This window comes from Vicugna pacos, chromosome 10, assembly GCF_048564905.1.
Source record: "Vicugna pacos chromosome 10, VicPac4, whole genome shotgun sequence".
NCBI classification, from domain to species: domain Eukaryota; kingdom Metazoa; phylum Chordata; class Mammalia; order Artiodactyla; family Camelidae; genus Vicugna; species Vicugna pacos.
In genome coordinates this window covers 55,517,757-55,535,578 of record NC_132996.1, presented here as the reverse complement: position 1 = coordinate 55,535,578, position 17,822 = coordinate 55,517,757, and the positions used below count along the sequence as shown (strand labels likewise).

The window sequence follows — 17,822 nt, the reverse complement described above, 5'->3', positions numbered from 1 at the left end:
TCTTGTTTTCTACGCCTGCAAGGTGAGAGTTTCCTTCAAGGCTGCCACTGTCATCATTGAGCCCCACTCACTCATTCAGTAAATGTTTATTTGACATGTACATCGTGCCACGGAGCCAGGCATGGGGGCTACCCAGGTGGGTTAATGCTCTCTTCTGTGGAGGGAAACAAGGACAGACCCTAGGAGCTTAATATCTTAATAGTATACGGTAGAGATGTGGGGAACAGATGCACATTAACATAAAGATACATACGCTTGCCCACATATACGCATATGCTTTCTTGCCACGCTGCCGGAGAGAAATATCAATCACGCTGAAGATATTAACAGAATGTCTGGGTAGCTTCCGCCTGGATCGCGGAAGACTTCATGGGTGAGTTGAGTTTTGAAAAGTTTTGGGGAAAATGACAAAAGAAATCACGGTGGTAGAGTATGGGGATGTTTTCTGTTTTGGCAGAAATAATGACACAGAGGATCTGAGGAGTCCTCAGAATCTTCCAGGAGTGCAATTTGAATTAGGAAGCAGCTCAGGTGAAGTGGTTCGTGGAGGTTCAACTATCAGGATTGATGAATTTGTGTGTGCGTGTGTGTGTGTGAATATTTGTAAGTGGAGTCTAAATAACACAGATCAAAACACCCTCTCCAGGTCCTGTCCTTAGAAGCTAAAGCCTTTGTAGATGAGATAATATGTAATTATTATACTTAATTCTAGCAAAAAAAAAAGTAAACCAAAATCCCTTTCAAAGGCTTTGACTTTAAATCAAACTGGGATAAAGCCCCATCTTTGCAAATTACTTTTTAAACTTTAAAAAATTACTTCTCTTGCCTTCAGGTCCTTTATGCAGGAGGGCTGGGAGTCAATGCATGTAAAGAACTTAGCACACTGTCAGACACATAGTTCGTGCTCATTAAATGTTAGCTGGGTAATTATCAGTAATACTGCTTTACTGTTTTATTAAAATATGGCATAAAAGTCATGCCCACTGACTGATGTACAATAATATGCAATTTGGTTTTTGCTTAAAAATAGGTTTATTGAGATATCACCATATCCAGATATTGGAGCAAGCAGTGTGGAATGATAACGAATCAAGCTGAGTCCTTACCTGCAAGGGCCTCGGTGTCTGTCAGAACCCATTTTCAACTAACCACAACGACTAGCAGGGGGTCCTGGTTTGTGCCCTGATTAGTTCCTTATTTATCTATCAATTCCTAAGAAATGCAGGGCTCTCAGAAGCATTTTTTGGTTAGGGGAAAACAGTTCAAAATGCCTCTAGCACAGTGTACTCTTGAAGCACTTTTGTACTTCAAAAAAAAATTATGTTCCAGTTAATAAAATGCTTTTACCTTCATTAAGTTGTGAGGCTCACAAGAAGCCTGTGAGGTAAGCCCAGAGCTGGAGGGGATGAATGGAGGGGTGGGGAGATGAATGGAAGAAACTGGCATTTCAAGGATCTGAATGGCTTGCGCATGGTAACAGAGCCATCCAGTAAGACAGCAGGAATTTCCTCTGCGTTATGTTGCCTCTATGGAAAAAGGGTGAGTCGCCCGTTATTCCTTGGACAGGCAGAGCCAGCTCTAAGGAAGCATCTGAGTCTCTGGTGGGTGTGTGAATGTTTCAGTTTTCTTCCTCAGCCACTCCTTCCTGTCTCTAGTCAAATATTCCCTGCTGCTCCTGGGCTGCTGGACAGCCACAAAAATCACCCCTCTGCTCCCTCCTTCTCCTTCCCCTTTGGTCAAAAATACTGTACTCTGCAATAACAATAAAATGTGGAGTCTCCACGCAACGGAAAATTATTTCACAATAAAAATGAATGAAGTATTGGTCTGTCCTATGACTTGGATGACACTTGAAAACGTTCTGTTGAGTGAAAGAAACCAGACATAAAAGATTACATATGGTATGATTCCATTTATGTGAAATGTTGAATATGAATATGATATGGATATAGTTCAGTATGTTCAATATCAACTTGAATACAGAATAAGAAAATCTATAGAAGCACAAAGCAGGCTAGTGATTGCCTAAGGCAGGCAGAGGAGGATGGGGAATGACCAGTAAAGGGTAGGGAGTTTCCTTTGGAGGTGACCAGTTGTTTGAAAATGAGACTGTGGTGTGGTTATGAATATCCTGAAAAGACACGGAGTTGTGCATGTAAATGAATGACTCAAATTGTACGTGAATTATAGCCCGAGAGAACTATTAAAAAATAATAACAGGAATGGCCAAAATTAACGTAACCATGTCTTGTGTGTATGTGGTAAATACTTTGCATATATCAATATTTATTTCTTAGTTTATCCTGTAAGCAACCTTGAGGCTGGCACTATTTTTATTTCCATTTTCTAACATGCACAAACTAGGAAAGAAGAGTTAGTCATCCAAGGTCACACAGCTGGTGAATGGCAGAGGTCAGATCTGAACTTGGGAAGTCTGGCTTAGGGATGCTGCTCTCTTAACACACGCTAATCCCAGTCTTCCCCCATCGTTGTATTCTCTCTGATCTGGGCACATGAGAGTAGTGACTGTGCCCAGGTCTCCCCTGTGCTCTCCCTTGCATTTATTCCTGTATATTCTTCCTTCCCATTTATTTATTCCCCCCCCCAACTTTGAGGTGTAATTAGTATAAAATAAACTGGATATATTTGAAGTGTCCAATATCATAAGATTGGGCAAATATAAGCCCTGTACAACTGTCACCTTGATCAAGATAATCAACATAATAAACTTGTCCATCATCCACAAAAGTTTCCTCATGCTCCTCCATCCTCCTTCCGTTTCGACCGTTCTGCCCCAACTCATTTCAAAACACTATTGATCTCTTTCTGTCACTAAAGATTCATTTTTGTTTGCTAGAGTTTTATATGAAAGGAATCATACAGGATAGACTCTTTTTTTGTCCAGATTCTTTCACACAACATAATTATTCTCATACTTATTCACGTCATTTCAAGTCTCAAAAGTCTAGTTGTTTAACTTGCTGCGTAATATTCCATTATATGGGTATACCGCAGTTTGTTTCTTCATTCAGGTTTTGATGTGTTCTTGGATTGTTTCCAGCTTTGGGCTATTGCAGTTAAAGATGATCTGAGTGTTGGTGTACAAATCTTTGTACAGGCATGTGCATTCATTAATTTTGTGTAAATAGGAGTGGAATACCTGGATCGTATGGTAACATTTTACATTCCCACCAGCTGTGTTTGACAGTTCTAGTCCCTCCACATCCTTGGCAATACTTTTTGGTCTTAGTCATTCCAATAGGTGTGGAGCAGTATCATATCTCATAGTGGCTTTTATGTGCATTTCCCTAATCAGGAGTGATGTTGAGCATCTTTTAATATGCTTGTTTGCCATCTATATGGCTTATGGTTTATTTGCCATCATTCTTGTTTGGGTTGTCTTTTTTCTTACTATTAGGGATTGTGAGTTCTTTGTGTATTTTGGTTATGTCTTTGATGAGATACATAGTTTGCAAATATTTTCTTCCAGTCTGTAGCTTAGCTTTCCCTTCTCTTAAAAATATCTTTAAGAATTGAAGGTTTTAATTTTGGTGAAGGCCTATTTATTATTTTTTTTCTTTTGTGCATCATGCATTTGGTATTGTATCTAAAATATTTTTGCCAAAATCAAAATCATGAAGGTTTGTCTCCTATGTTTTTTTTTCTACAAGCTTTATAACTTCACGTTTCACAGTTAGGTCTATGATCCACTTTGAGTTAATTTTCATACAAGGCATGCTGTATGGAACCAAGTTCATAGTTTTGCATGTGGATATTCAATTGTTCCAGCACTTTGTGTTTAAATGACTATCCTTTCTCCATTGAATCATCTTTGTACCTTTATCAAAAAAGTCTCTTTATCTTTGCCTATCAAAATCCCACTTATCCTTCAAGGTCAAGTTTAGATGCCTCACTCTCTAGAAAACTACCCCACATTCTCCTACTTAATATGTTTGCATTCACTTATGGTCAAGTAAAAAAAAAAATCATCTATTAATAGTGATTATCTCCAGCTGTGGATTTGGAATGACTCATTTTGGCTAATGTACTTTGTCAGTACTATCTGAATTTTCTACCATCAGCATTTATACTTCATAGAGAAAAAAATAATTTAATTTTATGTATTTATAGTATATTCCTGGTGACACATTTACGTAGTTTTTTGTTTGTTTGTTTTCCTTTGTTTTGAGCAAATGAAACCCAACCAAACTGAGATATACATACACACATTCTATTGGTTCATGTAACCAAAAAATTCTCAGAACAGAGGAGCTTCAGGTTCGGCTAGATCTAGACACCCAATAGCTAGTAAGCGGAATGCATCACTGTTAATCTCATAGCTCTGTTCTCATCAGTGCTGGCATTTTCTCAGGCAGTCTCTCCTATGTGGTGGCAAACAATGACAGGTTTATGTTACCCTGGCAACATCAGTGGATCAAGGGTAGTTTCTTCCTTATCGTCCATGTAAAAAAGTTTGTGGTTGGCCGGCCCCGAGTCACTTTGCCTTCTCAACAATTATGTTGACAGACTGACCAAGTTATTTGTTACCACAGAACATTAATGTTCATCATTGGTAACATAACGTAATGTTAGGTGGTCAGCCCTGTCTTAGTGTCTGAGGTTGAAGTCCTGGAAAGAATACTGAGAAGCTATATCAAAAGAATAACTGAAACCTGATAAAATGTCTAAAGCAATGTCTACTACTTTAAATTTTATATCACCCACAGGATCTGGCCACATTGCTATTGCTCAAATTTTAGAAAAGAGATAGTAGACTCAATCAGGTTCACTGTCATAGTTTCTTACAGCTGCTGTAACAAAGAAATCACAGACTTAGTGGCTTAAAGCAACACAGATTTATCATTTTATAGTTCTGGAGCTCAGAAATCCAAACCCAGCCCCGAGGGGATAAAATTAAAGTGTCCGCATGGTTGCCTTCCTGTGGAGGCTCCAGGCGAGGGTGTGTTTCTGGAGGCCTGGACTTGTGGCCCTTTCTTCTTTCTTCAAAGACAGCAGTGTGGCATCTTCGCTGCTCTCTCTCAGACTCTGACCTTCCTCACTGCCTCTTACAGGGATCCTTGTGAGTACAGTGGGCCCTCCTGTATAATCTGGGGTAATCTCATCTCCAAATCCTCAACTCAGTCACCTCCGTGAGGTCCCATCTGCCACATAAGGAAACATATCCACAGGTTCACAGGATTAGGATTTGGGAATCCTTGGAGGGGTCGGGGAGGGTGGTGCATTATTCAACTAACCATGGTCACAGTGATGTTAAGGGCCACTGCTGAGTGTTAATGTTGAATCTGTTGCCAGTGATTCAGTTCTTGTCTCGCCACAGAAAAAAATTCAGAAACAAGGTACAGAAGTTAAGAAAGTAAAGCGAGAATTTACTAAAGGATGGAGAGTACACTCCCGAGGGGAGAGCGGGCAGGCCCAGGTGAGTGGCTGCCCTGAGTTTCTTTGGCAAGTTGGTTGCATAGGGTGTAAAACTGAGCAGGCAGGACATTCACTGGGGAGGGAAGGGTTTGGGGTCGTATTCCCTGATTTTCATCTCAACTCCAACTTTCCGAAGGGAGGAAGGGTTTTTGTCCTTATTTAGTCTGGATCCGAGGTGTCATGGCATTGGTGCATGACGGTACTTCTAATCTGTAAGGCTAATTTTATTAAAATGAGGGCATAATGAACGAGAGGTTACATTCGGACACTGGAGACTCCTGCCTTTTCCCACCTTTCTTTGTCAACCTCCAGGACACTTGTCACCCCAAAATGTATGACCACTTATCCGCCCAAAGGTTCTTGCTCTTCTTTTTCTGCCGGGGGACGCCTGGTGCTTACATGATGTGTGGTTTCCTGCATGAGTCTTGTGCCCCTCCTTTCTGCCCAATTCCTGCCATGTGGCCTGCATCCCCCTTTGTCTGCTCATAACTCGCAATCTGCCGGCTCTAACAAATCCATGCTTCCCAAACTGAAGATCATTATCTTTTCTACTTTATCACAAATGTATCATGTCACAGAGGTTATGTATGACTTGCCAAGGTTTCACATTCTTAGAGAGCAGGGAATTTCAGCCACCATAACATACTGTATGTGTGTGTGTGGTGGGTAGTGAGGGGGAGGTTGCTTTTTTCTAAGACAACAGTTTCAACTTTTGGCCTGTTCAGCAGCAGGACAAAAAGGTTCAATTTCACTTTGCACCTTGTATCGTTCCACAGTGGCAGTTGCCTCCTTGGCCCTCCCTCTTGATTAATTAAACAATAATGTGGATTTTCTTGAACCTTCTTTATTTGATAAACTCTGTTTCTAGCAGAAGAATATAGCATCAGTAGGCAAATCACTTAATAGTTTTCAAATGACTACTATAATTCTTTCTCAGCTGTTCCTACATGTGTGAAGACAAACAGAACAAAGGCTGTGAATAACGTAAACAATAAACCTCTGTAGGCTCAGTTATCTGATTATTTCAACAAGCATCTGGGAACAATTTTAAGTTTTTATTCTCTAACATCTTTTTAGTTTATTTGAACATTTGTAGGCATTAGCTTATAATAAGTCATTTATTTCTTCTGTGCTCTAAATTCAACTTAACAAACATTCAATGAGCCACTAATAAATGCCAGAAATCATGCTCACGTCTATGATGGCTAAAAAGACAAAAAACAAGGAATCGCTTTCTCATGGAGTTTTCAGTCCCTGTAGAATCATACAATTACACCAATCACTATATAGTCTGGCAGAATGTAAAGGCGATGACTGAGGTAGAAACATGGTAATAGTATTTAGAGGGAGAAATATCATTCAGCTGGGGAGAATTAGGAGCAATGTAAAGTATTCTGGCGGGTGGGTGAGAATTTGCAAGGCAGAGGTAGCACAGGAGAGTGTTGTCAGTGGAAAAAACCACAAAGCAAGGAGGCAAGAAAACCTAGGACTAGTCTGGGGAATCACAAGTCCCCTGGTTAAACGGGGCAACCGAAACATACAAGGAGTTCCCAAGAACTAAACTGTTTATGTCCGTCCAGCATCTGAAGGTATCTAATGTATTCTTCCCAATACTCTAGCAGTTTTCAATATGTGTGTGGCGGGGAGAGGATTAGGCAAATACCTGGAGACTGACTTTTCAAAACCCGGGGTGGGAGGGGTGCGGGGGAGGGAGGAGGGAGGGTGACACTGCCATCTAGTGGGCAGAAGCCAGGGATGCTGCTGAACATCCTAGGACGCAGAGCATCCCCTCTCCCCCGCCCCCCCGACCCCCAAACAGAGCTATCTGACCCGAACAATCTGTGCCACAGGAAATAAACCCTGCAACAACCTCAAGAGGTTGTGTTATTGTTTCTTTATTGGAATGATGAGGAAATTGAGGCATTTTGAGATTACACATCTTGCCTGAGATCATTAAATAGTAGTGAATGGCAGAGCAAGATGGGGGGCGCGTTATAGAGAGCGAGGAATGTGGGTATAATCGAGAAGCTAATGAGAGTCTTTGAACGTGGGCACGCCAGTCACGGGAGCCGCAGCGAGACGACAAGGCCCGTGAAGGGCTTAGCCCAGGGCCTGACGCGCAGCCAGCACCCCATCAGCGCTCCCTGCGCCTGTAAGTGGTTGCTGGGGCTCTCCGTGGCGCCTTTGGAGGAAGGCGAGACCACGGGCTGACAACCAGTCCGGGACTAGGGCAGAGCCTTCGGAGTGTGAGCTGGCGTGAACGCTCGTGGTGTGCACCGGGAGGGGCACGTGCAAAAACCGTTACCCACGGGGGGCCTGGGGAGCCTGACAAATGAGCGAACGAACGAAGGCGCGGACGTGCGGCGGGGGGGGGACTTCTGAAGGTGACTCTGGTTTTGAACATGAGAAACTAATTTTCACTTCACCGCCATGAAGGGAACAGCTGCCGTGCTAGGAATGACCCTGCTTACTTAAAACAGACAAACTGAGACACAGAAAGGTAAAGCAGTTAGTTCAAGGTCACTCCACATTGGAAGATTTCTTTGCAAACTTAGGGAGAAGAAAAGCTTGACCTTTTTAAAGATACAGTAACTAAATCTTCAGAGGAGAGAGAAGGACGAAATGACATTTTCTTTAATATGCTTCCAAAGGCAGTATTAACATTCATTTTGCCATGTCTTTCTATAGATGACAGGAACTTTAACCTCTAGCCACACATTAGGGCCAAATGAGATATGTAGAGACACCAAGGAGTTCCCCAAAGAACGTGGGCTGAGGGTCTGTGTTTTCTTGTCCAGTGTGCTGCCTTGTTAAGCGAGAGCCAAAAAAATGACTTGACTGACCAGGTAACAACATGTAAGAGAGAGGAGACAACTCATAGTAACTGAAAGCTTGATAAAGTATATTTATTAATAAAAGCAAATGCCACAAATGCTTATTAGTAAGTGTGCATCCAGTGTCAGGAAATGGGCTAACTATTCCAGGTGCAGTATTTCATTTTCATCCTCATAACTGTGTGAAATGGATGTGACCAGTGACTGATGAGGTCTCTGAGGCTAGAAGAGGTTAAGTGACTGACGCAGGGTCACACAGGAAGGACCGGGAGGTAGTGGAAGCCAATATTCAAACCTCAGCTTTTGCACCCAAGTGCCCAAGGTTTTACCCAATGTTGTATATATATAGTTAGAAGTTAGGAACATAAATTCTGCCTTTTGGGGGTATTTGCAGAATATATATATATAAAGACGAGGTGCATAGTTGTCATTCAGTGACCCCAAGAACAGATGTTCGAGGGACCCCATGCCTCCCTGTCGAATCTCCACCTTCGCTCCTTATCAGTGCCGTACGGTTGGCTTCCCTGTGAATCCCAGGAGTGGAGGATACAGCCGTGAACAGGACAGGCAGTGCCCCTGCTCCCACGGACAGCACCGTCCAGCAGAGGAAGATCACTCCACAAACAGAAAGAGACAGTCAGATAAGCGTTCTGCACCAAATTAAAACATGAGCAGCTATCTCAGCTGCCTGGGAGAGAGGGCCTCTCCCAGAGGATCAGAGCGATCAGACCCCCAGAGACCAGGGAGGGGATGTTCCCGGCAGAGGGACCGGCTTGTGCCAAGACCCCATTGTCCGCCTGGAGAGAAGGCCCTTCTGGCTGGAGATGCTAGGGTGTGGGAGCAGATGAGGTAAGATAAGGTTGAAGAAAGGCTGAGAGGAGGTTTAAGCTCGGAAAAGTAGTATTTTATAAGTCAATATAAGGAATTTTCATTTTATTCCCAGTACAATGAGATGCCCTTTGGGTAGATCTTATCCTCTTTTACCCAGGGGCTGCTGTCCAAAAAGTTAGCTTTAAGGGTAGAGAAGAAGCTAAAGAGACCAAGAAAAACTCATTTTACCTTGACGTTATCAGTTAATATTTTATATGAATAAGACAGAATGTGAGAGCTCCCCAACTCTTTTAGCAGCTTCATTTATATCTGAAAGGTGTGTTTTTGACACTTCAATCTATCAGTGGGTGCCATTAATCTGCATATTGTGTTACAAGAAGTGTCTTTCTTCTCAACTTTTCCTTTTCTTTTTGTTCTCGGGGAAATGAATTCATGTCATTTCCATTTGAAATCCCGTGGCATCTGACCGCACTACACTGAGTGGCACCTTTCTAGGACTTGAAGCTTAGGCAGGTGGCATTGCTTGTCAGCAGCACCTTAAGGAGAAAGAGTCCCTGAAGTCACATGTGGAAGATGCTTTGACTCAGGTCTGTAGGTCTGCGGGTGAGGGGCGCCCAAAGGGTCGCCTCTGGTGAGTGATCCCAGCAAGCTGGCTCTTAGCATTTCTCCGGGGCTGTGTTTTGCTATGAAAAGAACATCTCAGCAAGTGTTTCTAAGAGGTCCTCAATTTCACTTTGGAATCGGGCTTTCTGAAAAGGCTGCGCTGGGAAATTTGGGGGAGGATTTTCTGCAGTTGTCTTCTGAGACAGCCAATTTGTTTTATGAAAGGCCGAATAATGTCAATCACACCATTCTGTTGATCTACATGTAAGCACTTCTCCAGGCAGACGTATTCTGATAAAAGTGTTCAATTTAAGAGACGAAAAGGGCCCTCAAAGGTCATCAGTCTAGCAAGCCCCAGACTTGAAAGTCTTTCATGTCATTAAAATGAATAGACAGTGGCTCAACAGAATGTTTCCAACTTTGGATTTTTACCGAATATTTACATTTTAAAACATTACTGAATAAGAATAAGAAAGGACATGATAGTTGTAAAAAATATAGGAAAGAATTCATCACGAAGTGAAGATTTTTACATGAAATTCAACAAACTCCTAGGACAAACCCAGGACATTGCGCTCACTCCTCTCATTTTGCTATAGTGGACTAGCGGAAATTGAATCGGGGACAATGTTTGGGAACTGCTTGGCTCATGTAACCCTGCCTAAGGACCCCGCTACAACTTGCAGCCTGTGCTTAAACCACTCCAGTGACAATGTTGCGAGGCAACCCACTCCCTGTTCAGAAAGCTTTCCTTTCAGGTAGTGCTTTATTACATTGAATGAGAGTTATGAATAGCCTCCAAGTCTAATGTCACACATGTACACACACACACCTACCCACGCACATATGCACAAGCAGTAAACATGCAAATTGTAACATTTTGCGGATTTGAACACTTGGCATTTCTTGTACCCATCTCCCTTTCTATGATGCCAAAGCTGCTGCCTTTCTTTGGATCCTCACGCGCTCCCTTGGTTTCCTCATTGCTCTCCGGTGTCCAAGTTGCTCCTCTTCTGCAGGTCACTTGCATAATGCCCTTTAGAATGGCTTCTGCAATTCCCAAACTTAGCATGTCACTCCTTAACTTAATATCCCTCCGTGATAAATGATAATGATATTTGGACAAACTCCTTTCAAAAAATAAATAAATAAAAATAAAAGGATCCTTGACTGGCTGCTATATGCAAGTTCATGTCTTGGCATTTCATCTCCTTTCTGGCCACACATCCTCCTTAGGCCCCGGCCCTGAAGGATTAGCAGTTTTCCTCAAGTACAAACGATAAATGTTTGTCTAATTCAAACTCAGGTCTATGTGATTCCAAACTTAACTGCTCTGGGCTCCACTCCATGCTCTTTCCTTAGATCAAGCAGATCCTTTTTCTGAATATACACTAATCCTTTCTAAAAAATATAAGAATCTCTGGGGGAAAATGAGAAGTTCCTAATACGTTTTCTAGTTGCGGTATTGCAGAACCCACTGAATTTGGTACTAGATAAAATTTTGTTAAATAAATGAATGGATTCAATTAGGCTGTACTAAATTGTCATTTAGCACCTAAATGCAAATTTGTTTACTTAGTATCTTTCTTATTGGAGAAGAAGAATACACAGAATGAGGCCTGAGGCTTATATAAAGAGGAATAAAGAGGAAAAGACACCAAAAAGGGGGGTGGAACTCTCCAAAGATAAATTTTGTTTCAGTATCATAATTTTGTCACCCTCTAACCCTACAGGTAAAAGAAGCAGAATTGAGAATAGAAAAAGAGAAAATTCAGTGGTCTTTTTAAAGTCACCACTAAAATCAATAAAACCAGTAACAAAAAAATTTAGGTATAATTAATGAGAATTAAATTAATAAATTAAATTTCAACATAGCATAATTATTTTTCAGTATTCTTTGATTCATTTTTTCCAGCTTTATTAAATACAATTGACATATAACATTGTGTAAGTTTAAGGTGTACAAATGTGATGATTTGATACATGTATATATTGTGAAATGATGACGAAAATAAGGTAAGTTAATACCTCCATCACTTCACATAATTCCAATTTTTATGTGCTGTGAGAACATTTAAGATCTATCCTCTTAGCAACTTTCAAGCATATAATATTGTTAACTGTAGTCACCATGCTGTACCTTAGATTCCTGAGACTTACTCATCTTATAACTGAAAGTTTGTGTCCTTTGACCACCATCTCCCCATGTCGCCGCCAGATCCTGACAAAATCATCCTACTGTTTCTATGAGTTTGGCTTTTTTAGACTCCACATGTAAGTGAGACCATATAGTATTTGTCTTTCTCTCACTTATTTCACTTTGCATAATGCCTTCAAGGTCCATGTTGTCTCAAATTTGCTTCTTTCTCATGGCCCAATACCATTCCATTACATACATATGTATGTATGTGTGTATACACACACACACGCACACACACATTTTCCTTATCCATTCATCTGTCAATGGACACATAGATTATTTCTACATTTTGGCTATTGTAAATAACCCTGCAATGAACATGGAGATGAAGGTATCTCTTCAAAATCCTAATTTCACTTCTTCCATATATATATATATATATACACCCAGAAATGGAATTGCTGGATCATATGGAAGTTCTATTTTTAACTTTTTGAGGAACCTTCATACTGTTTTCCATAGTAAATGAATCAATTTACCATCAACAGTGCACAAGGGTTCCCTTTCCTTCACACCCTGGTCAGCATTTGCTGCTCTTGACCTTTCTGTGATAGCCATTCTAACAGGTGTGAGGTGGTAACCCGTGGTGGTTATGATTTGTATTTCCCTGATGGTCAGTGATGCTGAGCCTCTTTTCACATACCTGTTGGCCACCTGCATGTCTTCTTTAGAAAAATGTCTATTCAGGTTCTCTGCCATGTGACACAATTGTTATCCTAGTGAAAATATGAACTTCTATAAAAATTCATAAAATTGTAATAAAAATTCTTTTCAGGAAGACTGTTAACTAAAGGCTGCAGTAAAGTGTCAAACGCTCAATCCATTAACAGTCACCCAGCGTTCATTCTATTCAATAAGACTGCTAGTCCATACACACCTCACATTCTTCATCTGACACAGGAATACTTATTTTATATCTCATTTCCCTATAAAACTCACATAATTGTTGATGAGTTTAGAAGACCCCTTCCCATTTTGAAATGGAAGTAATGTATCTTTATATATGTTTATCTTCGGTGTTTGCAGAATTATTTTATTCAAGCGATAAGTGTTTCCATTTTCCCTGTAAATACAATAAATTATTTCTTTAAAATCTGCAGCATCTCCTAGACAGTCATTTACTCCCCTCAAGAATGCTGTGCCTGTTAGAAACCTGGACATTTAAAAAATGCAGCTTGTTTAACATTATTTGAATCATACGCTATTAAATCCGCAGGAGGCCTGGAATCACAGATGTGTTAATGCACCTTCAATGGGAAGAGAACAGAATTTTGAAATCTATGCACTTCATTTTCTGAAGACACATCGGTAACGTGGAGGGGGAAAGAAGGCTGTCATTTGTTGAATCTGCACTGCATGGCTACTGCTGAAATAAAGTGGCATTCTTTGGGACTTGTTTAGTATCAAGTGCTGATTTAGCTAGATAAAATGCAGCTGTCTCCCCAAATTACACAACTCGATTCACACCATCTACTAATTCCTGGTGGAGTTTTAAAGATACCTTTACAGGCACTTTTCTTCTCAGCACAAAGAATCCTGATTCAGACAATACAAAAATGCCACCATGTAGTTTCTGTGTGCAAATTCCATCTTTCTTAGAAATAGTTGATACAAGAGATTGTGTTCTATGAGGACTTGGGTCACCATCGAAAGGGATTTCTAAAATGTACCTGGGTCTAAATTGATGTAGAATTGTTTGCCAGATTGTTATACAAGTTGTTTCTTTCTGCTTTCTTCTGATTACTTTAAGTCAGTCCTAGAATGTCCTGTAGCCTAGGGTGGTCTGAAAAAGGAAGTATTCTCCCTCAAGATGTTTTCCCTTCACTCATCCCCTTTTCCCCCAGATGTCCTTTGTGATTGATACTCTCCTAGAAAGAATATTTTAAGACTAATTTCAAAATCTGGACTCTCTTGATCTCTGCATGGCATCTAATAGTCTGATCATCCCTCCCATAACTGAGTATATTAATTTAGCTAAGCTTTAGTCTCGCTCATCTTTTGCCCACAAGTTAGTTAGTTAGTTTCTTAGAATGCACCACCTTCTCTCTCCTTTGGCTGCAAAATGAGCAATTCTGCACCCATCAGCTGTTGACTAACATTCATGGAGCTTTGAACACATTTAGTTTTCTTTTTTAACTTCTTTTATATTTATTTTCCCATTATTAAAGTAATATAACAGTAGTTCAAAATTTTGAACCCAATCTCAAAAAAAAAAAAAAAAAGCCCAGTCTCACCAAAGAACACCACTATATTGTTAGCAAGGTGGTAAATCAACACCATTCTTTTCTCCATGGCTGGAAACGTACTGTATATAAGTGTCTTCTGCCCCTTTTGGCTCCTATATGGCAAAAATTTTCTGTTACTGCATTATTTAAAATAGCCCCTTGTTTTAAGTAGAAATGGATCATGCTCCTTGTAAAAATAAACAGTACAGAAAAATACAAAGGAGAAATCACAAATCACCCCAAATTCCACGACCCATAGATACCACTGTTACCATTTTGGGGAACAGCCTCCCAGCTTCTCTGTGTATTTACTTTTACTTAAATGGAATCGTGCCGCACATGCCATTCAGTTTCCCGCTTTTGTCACCCAAATGGGTGTCTTGAACACATTTAGTTTTCTTATACGGAAGTCCGCCAGGACTGCCCCCATGTACGGATGGTTCTTGACTCCTCCGCTGCCCCAGCTCTTTATACTTATTTCTGGCAAAACTGACCAGCTTTTACATCACCATTGCTTACGATGAGCGTACCTCCTCTCTACTCACTTTCCTCCCTCAACCAAGTAAACAGTTTATTCATCCATTCTATCAAAATATATTTAGAAGGGCCAGGCATTGTGCTAAGTAATCTGGGTACCAATCGGTGTTCAAAAACCCAGTTCTTCCGCAGATCGACTAGTTGTGTGTGTGTGTTTTCTTCCCCAGTTACCTGTAACGTTATTTGTGTTTTCCTCGTTTCTTTCTGGAAGCTTTTTGTAAGAACCGTGTATGAAATAGAATATGTTGAATCCTTTGTTCTATGTAAAGGGTGTTCCCAGTATTGTGGGGTTTTTGTTATTACACATATTTTCCCTTTATTGTTTCCTCCTTTTCTCATCAGTTATTCTTTTTCAGAAGCTAACTGGTACTAGGGAGGGGATGGAATGGATCAGAAGAAAGACTAGTGCAAAGAGTCCACAGCATAGCTTGAGAATGGTCTTCGTAAAGTAATACAGTGAGAGAATTGGGCAGACGTGTGGGCCATTCCTGAGTCAGCACCAGCAGATGTGCTCAGGCAAGTGGAGGCAGCGGAGGAGTTAGTGATAACTTCTAACTCCCGTAATACCTGACACAGAATGGGAGGTGAATATTCATCTGTTGAAATAAATAAGTGACTGAATGCATAGAATTTTCGTTCCTATAAACCTCAGGAAAGAAAGGAAATTTTTTTATCTGTACAGGATAGAAGTTTGTGGTTGAGTGCAGCAATCACCCTAATCCTGCACTCCTTTTTGTCATGTTACTCCGCGGTGGCCTCCCGCTGTAGGTGGCATGATCTGCTTCATTCTTTGACAGCGGCTACAGCCAAGTGATTGGCTTTAGCCAAGACGGAGTCACACAGAAATTTGAACAAGTACTTTCTGCTTGCTCTCTTAGACTTGCGCTGTCACCTGAAGCTGATGGAGGGTAGAGACTTATAAAGTTGAGTTGTCCCGGTGACCTTAGCTGAGACCATTCTAGATCGGCTGTTAGTGAAACCAGCCAAGCTCAAGAAGAGCCACTTAACCAATCCTTGACTGCTTGTAACTTTGTGAGAAATAATAAATAGTTAGTGTTTTCAGCTTCCAATTTTGGGGTGGTTTATTATGCAGCAAAGCTAAGTGATAGAGAAGTTCTAATTCTCTGATTAAATTATTTTATTTGGTTTTTCTATTTATTAATTAGTATTCTATGTGATAAAAGGAATTATCTAATTACTGAAGTATATTTACTGAAGTACAAACTGTCTCATATTTCTAAGATTTTATGAACCACAGTAAGAGACAAAAAAATGTAGGTTCCTCCATTTCCTAATGTCTTAATTATAGACATTCATTTATTCAACTATATCCACAGTACTAGAAATACAAAAAATATGCTCTTAGGAAATCAGTCATAATTTAGAGGAAAAATGATTTGCATCCAATGCAATAAGTAATAGGAAGTATTTATTACAACCGTGATCTCTGAAGCAAAATAACCTGAGTTTAAAATCTTGCCTCTGTCACTTCCTAGCTGGGTGCCCTTGCTTAACCTCAGTTCCATTTTCATTATCTATAAAATGGGATGATAATTGTACCTATTTCCTAAAATTTTGGGGAGGAATTGCCTGCATTGACATCTACAGCATACTTAGAACCCTACTTGGCACTCGTAAGCTATCACTAAGTGCTAGTTAGTATTTAAAATTTTTAGAAGCATGAGGACATAGAAAAGTAAGACGATATAGGATGGAAGTAGGGGAGGGTAGTAGAAGAGATACTTTAAAAACAACATAAATTTGCAAATCTACTGGGACTTGAGTATCTTCATCTATATTTCAACGAACAAACCATAGATGACTATTAGGATATCTTCTGATTCTGAGATACAACATTCTTGGAATATTGCCTAACATGACATGTAGGGAGTTCCCACTAAATATGGCATTTGATTATTGAAGTAGTTTAAGTAGTTTTCAAAGAAAGTTGGTCTAATGAAGGTAATCTACATGCTTTTCATTACGTGTGACTGTAGAGGCAAGCTTGATACAATTATCCCACAGGACATTCTGGTCCCTTTTAATAGTATTGGAAGCAAAAGGGGACTATCTCTTCCCAGAAGCTGTAACATAAAGACTCAAATCTTAAGTATGTGTTGTGCTTGAATAGAGCAGCCTACAGCCTGTTAAATCAAATTAATTAACGCAGTAGATGCATCCACAGCTTCTCTGTGTTTAAAGCAAAGTTACTGAGTTCATTCTGTTTGCTAGTCTGTATTTCTGAGTACAGGATGCTGTCCTCTGCTGTTTGCTAAAGATTACACCAGGTAGAGCCATCAGCACACAGTGAAACAACATGATTTTTTTTCCCCACCCAGATGCCTGCAAATCAGGAATGGAGATGAACAAGAATTCTCTCTGTCTGTAGGACAAACTGCCATGTGAGCTCTGCACCCCTCTCCTCCCAAGTCATCTCATTTTAATGGCGTCTCTCCTGTCCACACTTTTGGTAACTAAATGGGCTAACTGGAAATGTGACAACCTGACCAATCCATTACTCTTTGAGCAATTATTTCTTCTAAAAGCGCTTTTATAAAGAATTTTACTTGAACACATACACTGTCATTGTTGACAGTACGTGGCAGCTCCTACTGAATAAATATCTATATTTATGTCATTATTCAACTATTTAGTTCGCATGCACATTTGTGTGACAGTTAGCTTGTTGACTGCTTCTTTCAGTTCTCTTTGAGTAAGGTCATTCAGTGACACATGTGGCAATTCCACTTCCCCCACAGGGTTACAAATCCACCTCTGGGATTCAGTGCTGATAATGACAGCCTGCATGCTTATGACTGTCTCAGATGCTTCCCAAACCTAGAAACTGTAGCAAAAGCAGAAGAATTGAAATTGAGTGGATCTGGGTTCAAGACTTGTCTGTGTCATTTACTAAGTATGTGGCTTTAGTGTCACCTTCACCATCTTTAAAAGCTTTTAGAGTTTTAAATTAGATGATGTATATGAGAAGTCAGCCAAAAAAAAAAAAAAAGAAAGAAAGAAAGAAAAAGAAACCATGCCATATGGATGCCCAATAATCACTGATTGAGTCTGAATCAAAAAAATGAAAGTCCAGTGACCAATGCAAGGTCATATAGCATGAATGGGTAACTGATGTGGGAAATGCAGTTATAGCTG

General features: G+C 40.3%; 1 protein-coding gene and 1 long non-coding RNA gene across 12 annotated transcripts in view; both read left to right on the top strand.

The window, feature by feature from the left end:
* The window catches only part of LRRC4C (leucine rich repeat containing 4C), a 1,285,379-nt gene that overhangs the window by 1,111,944 nt on the left and 155,613 nt on the right, over positions 1-17,822 (top strand). The window lies entirely within an intron of this gene.
* LOC140699019 (uncharacterized) lies at positions 7,779-13,296 on the top strand. The gene is made up of 2 exons (XR_012077053.1): positions 7,779-7,936; positions 13,121-13,296. It is a non-coding gene; the product is annotated as an uncharacterized lncRNA (long non-coding RNA).